This window comes from Hibiscus syriacus, unplaced genomic scaffold (genome assembly GCF_006381635.1).
Source record: "Hibiscus syriacus cultivar Baekdansim isolate YM2019G1 unplaced genomic scaffold, ASM638163v2 tig00112910_pilon, whole genome shotgun sequence".
NCBI lineage: Eukaryota > Viridiplantae > Streptophyta > Magnoliopsida > Malvales > Malvaceae > Hibiscus > Hibiscus syriacus.
This window is the reverse complement of record NW_024063417.1, coordinates 1,025,656-1,034,410: the sequence shown is the minus strand read 5'-3', so window position 1 is coordinate 1,034,410 and position 8,755 is coordinate 1,025,656. Positions and strand designations below refer to the sequence as shown.

At 31.0% G+C, this 8,755-nt stretch overlaps 1 non-coding gene across 1 annotated transcript; it reads left to right on the top strand.

The window, feature by feature from the left end:
• The first annotated feature begins 367 nt into the window (after positions 1-367).
• LOC120184470 lies at positions 368-515 on the top strand. Its single transcript, XR_005522024.1, has one exon. It is a non-coding gene; the product is annotated as a small nucleolar RNA snoR145 (small nucleolar RNA).
• Positions 516-8,755: the final 8,240 nt, after the last annotated feature.

The window sequence follows — 8,755 nt, the reverse complement described above, 5'->3', positions numbered from 1 at the left end:
TTGCTTGCTTGCAGATACGATTCCTCGAAAACTTTTTCTCAAAATGTTGAGTTGATAGATTTGTTACGAATCAGATTCGATAGCCCGATTTGTTTCATAACTAATTCGCGAGATGATTTTTTTCTGGTTCGTATTCACTGAGCATCGCTTCCCTCTTCCACTTTGTTTTCGATTTATGATTTTCTACTCTGCACTTATTTGATTTCCATCAGTAATTATCCTTTGTAGAGAAACGAAAGACCTATGGATGCAGTTCCAAAACGATGCACTTTAATCCAAGTTTGCCTTTGAAAATCGATGTTGAAACAAAATGGTTATTGATTTTTAGTATTTCTCCTTTTGGTTTTGCTTTCTTGTTTGGTTGAAGAGGCGAAGGTCACAGCAGGGAGGTGTAAACTCTATGAATTGAATCCCCTCTAGCAAATGAACAAATGCCTTCGCAAATTCATTTGTCGAATCGTAGGATGCCCAAGTACTCCATTTTTTGAGCGTCTTGAACCCTCGGCTACATTTTCCTACATTTTCGTAGGATGCACTTGTTTGTTGCAGAAAGCTTGAGGATACACAAAACAAAGAGTTGAAGAGAGAAAAAGAAAACCAAAGAAACAAGGACAGTGGATAGATAATCAAGCCCGTGTTTTAGAAATGGAGTATTAGCATTTTAGGACCTGTTATATTTGTAATCTTCTGATTTCGTCATTAATCAAGGTTTACATTTTTATGATTTGAGTTGTTAATTTATTTTTATTTTATGTTTTGATCACCGTTTGTTTTGATAATGGACCTATTGATTGATTTGACCAAGTGTGATTTATTAGTTTATTTATATATAAACCCTTGTTAATTTCATTAATTTCATTTTGCATAATTTGTATGTTACCTTCATGTGCATAACTTAACCTCTATCACATAATAAGATTAAGGGTTTAGGGTTTAGGGTTTAGGGTTTAGGGTTTAGGGCATAAGGTTTAGGGTTTGAGATTTAGAGTTTATGGTTTATAGTTTAGGGTATATTCTAACATGTGCTTAATTAAATTTGTTTTTATTTTTCTTTTAGTACCCTATCACATAATCGGATAAAGGGTTTAGAGTTTAGGGTTCAAGGTTTGGATTTAGGGTTTAGGATATATAATAATTTAGGGTGTAATCTAACATGTGCTTAATTAAATGAGCTTTTATTTTTCTTTTAGTAATATACAATGTAACAATTGTACTTGTGTTGCTTAATTAAAAAAATTTAAAATTAAAGGTAGTTGTATTATAGAACTTTTAATATATTTTTAAAATTTTATAATTATCAATAATGTATTTTTAATAAATGTTTTATAATGTAATTTTAAAAAATCTAAAATTATAATATAACATTTTTTTTCGAGCTGCTCACGAACATTTCGAGTCGAATATCGAGTAGCTCGTTTCGGCTCGTTAAGAACTCGAGTTGAGTCCATTCAATCCGAGTATTTATCGAGCCTTGATCGAGTCGATCTCGAGTAGCTCACGATCTGTCTCGTCTCATTTACAGCCCTACTTGTTTACCTAAAATACAAGTGTGAATAAACATTTCAGCATAAATTATGTATTTAGTCATTCAACTATCACTTTAGTTCAGTTTTTGTCACTTAACTAATTTTTTTACAATCATCATTAACGTTACATTTTTGTTTTATTTTGGTCATTTTCCATTAAAAATATAACAAAACTATTAATGTGACATTTAAAAAAATCAAAGATGACATGACATTACCTTTTGGTGATATATCAGCACCACCGTTAATTTTTCGATGAGTGACCAAAATGAAACAAATATGTAATATTAGTGATGATTTAAAAAATAGTTAGATGACCAAAAGGAATCCAAAATAATAGTTGGGTGATTAAATATATAGTTTACCTAATATTGTATTAATGCTTCTCAATAACATCAAGCGAATAATATTTTATAGAGTAAATTATACGTTTAATACATAAACTATCACTTTTGTTCCATTTTAGTACCTAACTATCATTTTTTTCCGTTTTAGTACCTAACTATCATTTTTTTCCGTTTTAGTACTTAAGCTTGATTTTTTTCAAAACTATACCTGACGTTTAGTTTAAGTTTTAATTTGGTATCCTGCCATTAAAAACTTAATGGCACAGATGACGTAGAATTTATATTACAAGACACGTGGAGTATCGAAAAGGGGAAAATAATTCCACGTTATCGTTGCCGTTAAGTTTCTAACAATTGAATATCATATTAAAAATTAAATTAAACGTTAGGTATAATTAAAATTTAAATAGTAAAATAAAATAAAAATGATAATTTAAATATTAAACGTAAAATTTACCCACTATATGCAAGTCCAATAATACAACTCAAAACCCAATTACATTTAAAGACGGAATTAAATATTGAAATGACTTGTTAAAAGGTGTTTGGAATATGTTAATTTACATGTCACATCGTCACTCTTTTTGGTCCATGATTAACATGTGCTGTTTAATTACTTATTTTAGGTTTTTCTTTTTTCCTTTTCTAAATTGCCGATTGATCGAATATTCATATCAGTTTGACGTGATTCATGAAAAGCCATTAAAGAAAAGCACTCGCTCCTAACTTACAAATAAAATAAAATTAAAAACTTCTACCACCAAAATGGTTTATAAAATACTTTGAAAATAATTTGTTAATAATATTTGGTGATTACACTTTAGAAGATAATGTATATTCAGAATTTTTTTTAATAATTAATAATACGCACAAATTTTATATACACAACTACTTAAATTCATATTCTCTAAAGAGAACAATATTCATTTTTACTAGTAAGACCACAATAGGTAAATTATATTGCCCTGAAATTTACTACCAAAATGTATATTTAAAAAGGGTAAACTATTTATTTAGTTACCCATTTTCTTGTGATTCTGATTATATCACCCAATTATTATTTTTTAAATTATACCTAACGTTACGTTTTTGTTTTGTTTTGGTCACACATCATTAAAGAATAAACATAACTGCTAATGTGTCACCAGTGGCAGATCCATTTAGGTCTGAGGGTGGGCATGTGCTCACCCTGAAATTCGATTTTTTTTACTTATTTTACTGATGGTGTGTAACATCCCGAAATTCAGGATCAGTGACTAAATTGCAAATTTTGAAAACTATGTGCTTGATTTTGAAATAAATTAAAAGTTCATGGATTTAGTAGTAAAGCTAGAAAATAACAAGGGTGTTATGGTCTTTTCTAAGAGAAGATTTTTATTTTCCCTATTTAAGGAAACCACGTGGGAAATGAGAGAATTATCCAGAGTCTTATTCTTCAGCTTCTTCTTCTCCCCGTAAGCCTCATTTAAAGGTGAGTTTAATTTCAGCTGTTTAATTCTTGGATTTATAAGTTGATTTTGATTCTTGGAGTATTATATAAGCTTAAGGAAAGCTTATATAAGCTTTAAACATCAAGAATAGAGAATTAGAAAGGAAATGATATGAAGGGTGTAGAAATGAAATTTTGTTATAGAAAGGTTTTTGAAGTTCTAAAGATGGATTTGACTTGTCAAGGGTATAATTAAGAAGCTAGAAGCAATAGAATTGAATTTGGAGCATGTTGAAAATTTAGTGTAATTCTTGAATTACATATGGAGAATAGGATTTTGATGTTAAAGAGGTGATTAATGAATAGGAATGAGTTTGAATATGAGAATGTAAGTTAAAAATAAGAAGGGATGATATATGAGTATTAAGCTGAAAAGAGTGGATTTTCGGGCATAAAAGAGGATTCTGGGCAGAGTGCATCGATGCACATTCATAGTGCATCGATGCATCAAGGTTAAAACCCAGAAATTGTTTGAAGGTGTATCGATGCATTGGTAATGCATTGATGCACTCTTTTAAAATAGAAACATCGAATGCAATTAGTGCATCGATGCATAAGTCATGCATCGATGCATCCCTATAATAATACAACATCGAATGCATTTTATGCACCGATGCATCAGTAGTGCATCGATGCATACCTTCATTAAAAGATGAAATTGGCTTTTCTCTGAGCCTAAGGAGTGATAGTTTCGAATATATATCAATCAGTATACTGATAAGTATTAATGTATTATTATGTAGATATAGAATGAAAGCTTGTTCCGGAACAAACTAAGGATTAGGATTGATTCAAAACAACGAGGCCCAGGTGAGTGCAATTTAAATTGTACTTATGTACCAAATAAACATTGGCTTGCGATAAGCCAGTGATGGAGTCACTATGGTAAGAAGGGACTCCTAAAAATGTTATTTGAATTGTGATTCTTATGTTTGCATGAGTGCATGAAAATGGGTACATATGTTATATGTATTGCATATGTTACATGAATTGAATGAATATATGTTAGTGTGATAAGCTATGTGAATTGGTTTAAATAGTATATGTGTTATATAAGTTTATAATATAAATATGTGATATAAGACATAAGTAAAGAACTATATGATATTAGATAAGATAAACATATGCTATTATAATTGACTATAGGATCGCGAACTATGTAAAAATAGCAAGGACTTATGTGATAGCAAGGATATATAGATGATATAGATATAAATGATAAGTTAAACGACACAAACATATGTGATTATATGAAAAAGAATATAAGTTATGTGATTATGAACATGTGGATATAGGTCTAGTTGAGGATATAATAACAAGATATAAATTACACGAGTTAAATATGAGAATTAGTATAACCAACTTATGAGATGAAATGAAAAGTGAGACAAGTTAAATAACATTGACCTATAGGACAATATGAAAATAATATATAAATTAGGAGACATTGACAGAAGTGATTATATGAACATGTAAGATAAGCTATATGAGAAGAGTTATGGGCTTAAATGAACATATAATATATGAGTCATATAGTAAAGATCTATGAAGCTATAGGAAGATGTTATGGGAGTTATGTGATGATAAGTTATAAGAATATATATAGGTAACAAGTTATGTGAAATTGAATTAAGTAAATATATGAAACTAGGATATAAATAATGTGAGATAAGTTATAGGGCATTGATATACGAACTATATGAAAGTATGTACATGAAAATATGTATAAGTTTATATGTTATTCTATGTGATATATGATGTATATATGAACATATGTGAATAAGATATGACATGTGTGTTTACATGAAAAATGAGAAATGATATAATCCATATGAAATGATCTACGTGATTACATGCACTTGAGATAAAGGTTATATGATATGAGATGTATGTTCACACATACATATGGTATGTGACAGAAGAAAAGGAACAAGTGATATGAAACATAAGAATAATGCCCATAGTATATGATATGAAAGCTATAGGTATAGTTGGCATGCCAAGAGTCGAGGGTTCTACGTGGTCCTTCGGGACATGTATGTAATTATGTGGAACCTATATGTAGTACTTCGGTACACTTATTGGAGCCATTGTATTATGTATGTGGTTCTTAAGGAGTAGTCCTTCGGGATATAGTGGTCCTACGGGACATATACAGTGGTCCTTCGGAACATAGTGGTCCTACGGGACGAATACTGAACTAAGGTTCGGTGCCCCATGAGGGAATTGATATGAGCTGTGGTGACAGCATTAGTGCACAACTCAATGTACTCACATACCTCTCTCAATAATATACATGGGCAATTGAAATACAAACTTTAAAGTGAAAGTGGTACAAGAAGGTAAGTTTCGTATGTGCATGATATGATTATATATGTTATCGTGTAATAGATACATGCATATTGAAATGTCATGATCAAATGTTTAGAATACATATTCATCGGATGAAATGGGTATTGATTGGAAAAATGTATGATATTATATGATAGATATGTTAATGATAATGATAGTATTTGTACAGGTATGTGTTTTGTTATATGAAATGTTCGATGGTTTTTGTTATATGTTATATGCCTCACTAAGTCAACGACTTAGCGTGTGATTGTTTCACACGTAGGTTTCGAGAAGAGTAAAGAGCAATATGGAGCAAGACATGTCAGTTACTTCTTACCGAAGATCAGATCAGAAAAGATGTTTTGAATTAGATGTATTCTGTACATTGAAAATGGTTGCCATGTGAATAAATGTCCGAATTGTATATGCACTGAACGGTTTTGCAAAAACATTTAAGCTCTGAATAGTTCTGGAAATCTTTTGAATAAGCTATATGTATACAAGTTTTAAATTACTCACTATTTTATACAAGTAAATGTTTTGAAAAAGTCAATGTGACACCTCGGACTCGAATCCAGGTCGGGTACGGGTGGGGGTGTTACATGGTGCCTACCCTGAAACCCAAATTTTCTTTGGTTAATTATCTATTTTACTAATGGTGCCCATCTTGAAATCTTATTCGTGTCCATCCCATTCAAAAATTTTGTGTTCTTAACATATATGTATACACATTCAAAAATATTTCTGAATCTACCATTGTATGTCACCATAAAGTAATACAACATCATTATTGAAAAAATAAGAAAAAGAAAATAATGTTAGTGATTATGTTTATCTTTTAGTGCCAGCTGATTGAAACAAAACTAAAATGTAATGTTAGATATGATTTTAAAATAAAATAGTTAAAAGACCAAAATAAAACTGTAAAAATAAGTGAGTGACTAAATACATAGTTTAACCTAGTAGAAGAGTATGGAAGTTGCTTGTGATTGTGGCCAAACGCAATAGTCTCGGAATTCATAAACTTTCCAAAGTTGATTATAAAATAATAAAAAACCTGGAAAGCTTTCAAGGTATGATCCTGGAAGCATTGAAAGACGTATGTTCTCAGTGTCCCTTTGTCTGGAAGAAACATTTTCTCACTTGTAAAGTGTGGTGGTGAAGTCAATTTTACATCAGCAAAACCTTAGTAACTGCAAAGTGGAAACCATATCATTCAACACAAACCACAAACTTGGGAAAAGACAACTCTACTGCCCAGCCTAGCTAGGAGCCACAACCAGTAGGAACCCTGAGTTCAGTTGATATGCCATAACCCAAATTCAAATTCGAAATAATCTATCGATAGCTCTGTTTTGAAAACCGGACCGGCCGGTTCAATCGATTTAATCGAAAATCGTTGTTTAGTCCGGTTCAATTTAAACCGGTTGAACCGTTATTAGTGAATCGGTCAGAACCGTTGAGCCGTTCGAATCGGACCGGCTGAAAACTGAAAAAAATCTGAAAAAACAGAGAAAAACGGGATTTTTTTTTTAAATTAAACCAAACGTCGTTTGTTAAACGAGCCAAGTCGAACTCGAGTATTGCTGAGCTCGACTCGAACTTGAAAACTTTAAAAGTAAGCTCAACTCAACTCAAACTCACAAGCTAAAAATTATCAAGTTCAACTCAAACTCGAAATATAATATTGAAACTTGAACTCAAAAAGGCTTGAACTCAAAAAGAAATTAGAAGCTCGATTGAAGCCTAAAATTCGAGCTTGATTGAAGTGAAAGAATAGTTCACTCAATGCTTACCAAAATGTTCCATGATTTTGAATGCCAAATTACCTCTATTATTTATAGAAGTTAGTTGTGATGCGATTCTATGTTTCTTAGCAATGTGAGATTGTTTTGTTCTCATATTTTTACTCTTTAGACTTTTGGGATGCTCTTCTATGTTTCTTAGCCATGTGTGATTGTTTTAAAAAAAATATTAAACCAAACAATATCATTTTGTTATGATTTTTTTAACCCCAAATTTATTTTTTAATTATAGTTATATAATTATATTTATCATTTAATATGTTTTACCTTAAATATTATGTTGTAGTTAATTTGAATCATTTTGTTTCACTTGATTTTATGGTTTTTAATTTATATATGTTATGACTTGCTTTGAATATGACTTGTGATATAAAAAATTATTTTTTATTAAATATTTTTGGTATTTTTATTTAATTTTTTAAATAATTATGACTTCGTCCGGTTCTTCCGACCGGTCGGACCTGTTCGACCGGTTAAACCAGTAAATCGGTAACATGACCGGTTCGTTAACCGATCCGGTTCTAAAAATCATGATCGATAGATCATATATAAATAGTTAAATAAAAAAAAACAGTTTGTCTTTCTGGAAGTAATTTAGTGTACCTATGGAGTATGAACAGCTAGCCTACACCGCTATTGCTATCGCCTGTGCTACCTTTGGTAATCATTAAAACTGAAGTTTACTGGATCTGGAATTTTTTGCTAGATGAGTTCAAGTATGTTGGCTTACATTATGTGCATGGCTAGAGCTTTGAGGATAAGGCTCAAGTACTCTAACTCTTCTGGTGGAGGAATACAAGAATTTGTTGCAGAAAATACAAAGCATGGGATGGTTACATGGCCGGTGATGAAAGATGAGCACCGTCTTGTTTATGATTATGTCCCCAGTGGGAGTGTAAACAAGCTTTTGTACCAAGTTGGTCTCCACAAGGGGAAAATCAATCGTATTAGATTGTACCAATGTGTCCACAGGCATTGCTATAATTTACATGAAGAATGCTTTGTTTTATTAGCTTCGATAGAACTTACCAATTAGAGACTCCTTTGTTGTATAATAGGGTACTAGGCTCCAACTACATGATTTTCTTTTTTAAAATAACCGTGTCCATGAACATATTTGACACTCACATCCAAGCTCAAGCAGGCTCGTAGTCAAGGATGGACTGATGGGGCATTCCCTTAAAAATTTTAAATTTCTTTATATTTTAGGTATTTTTTTATATTTTATATAAATTATCTAATTTTGCATCCTCT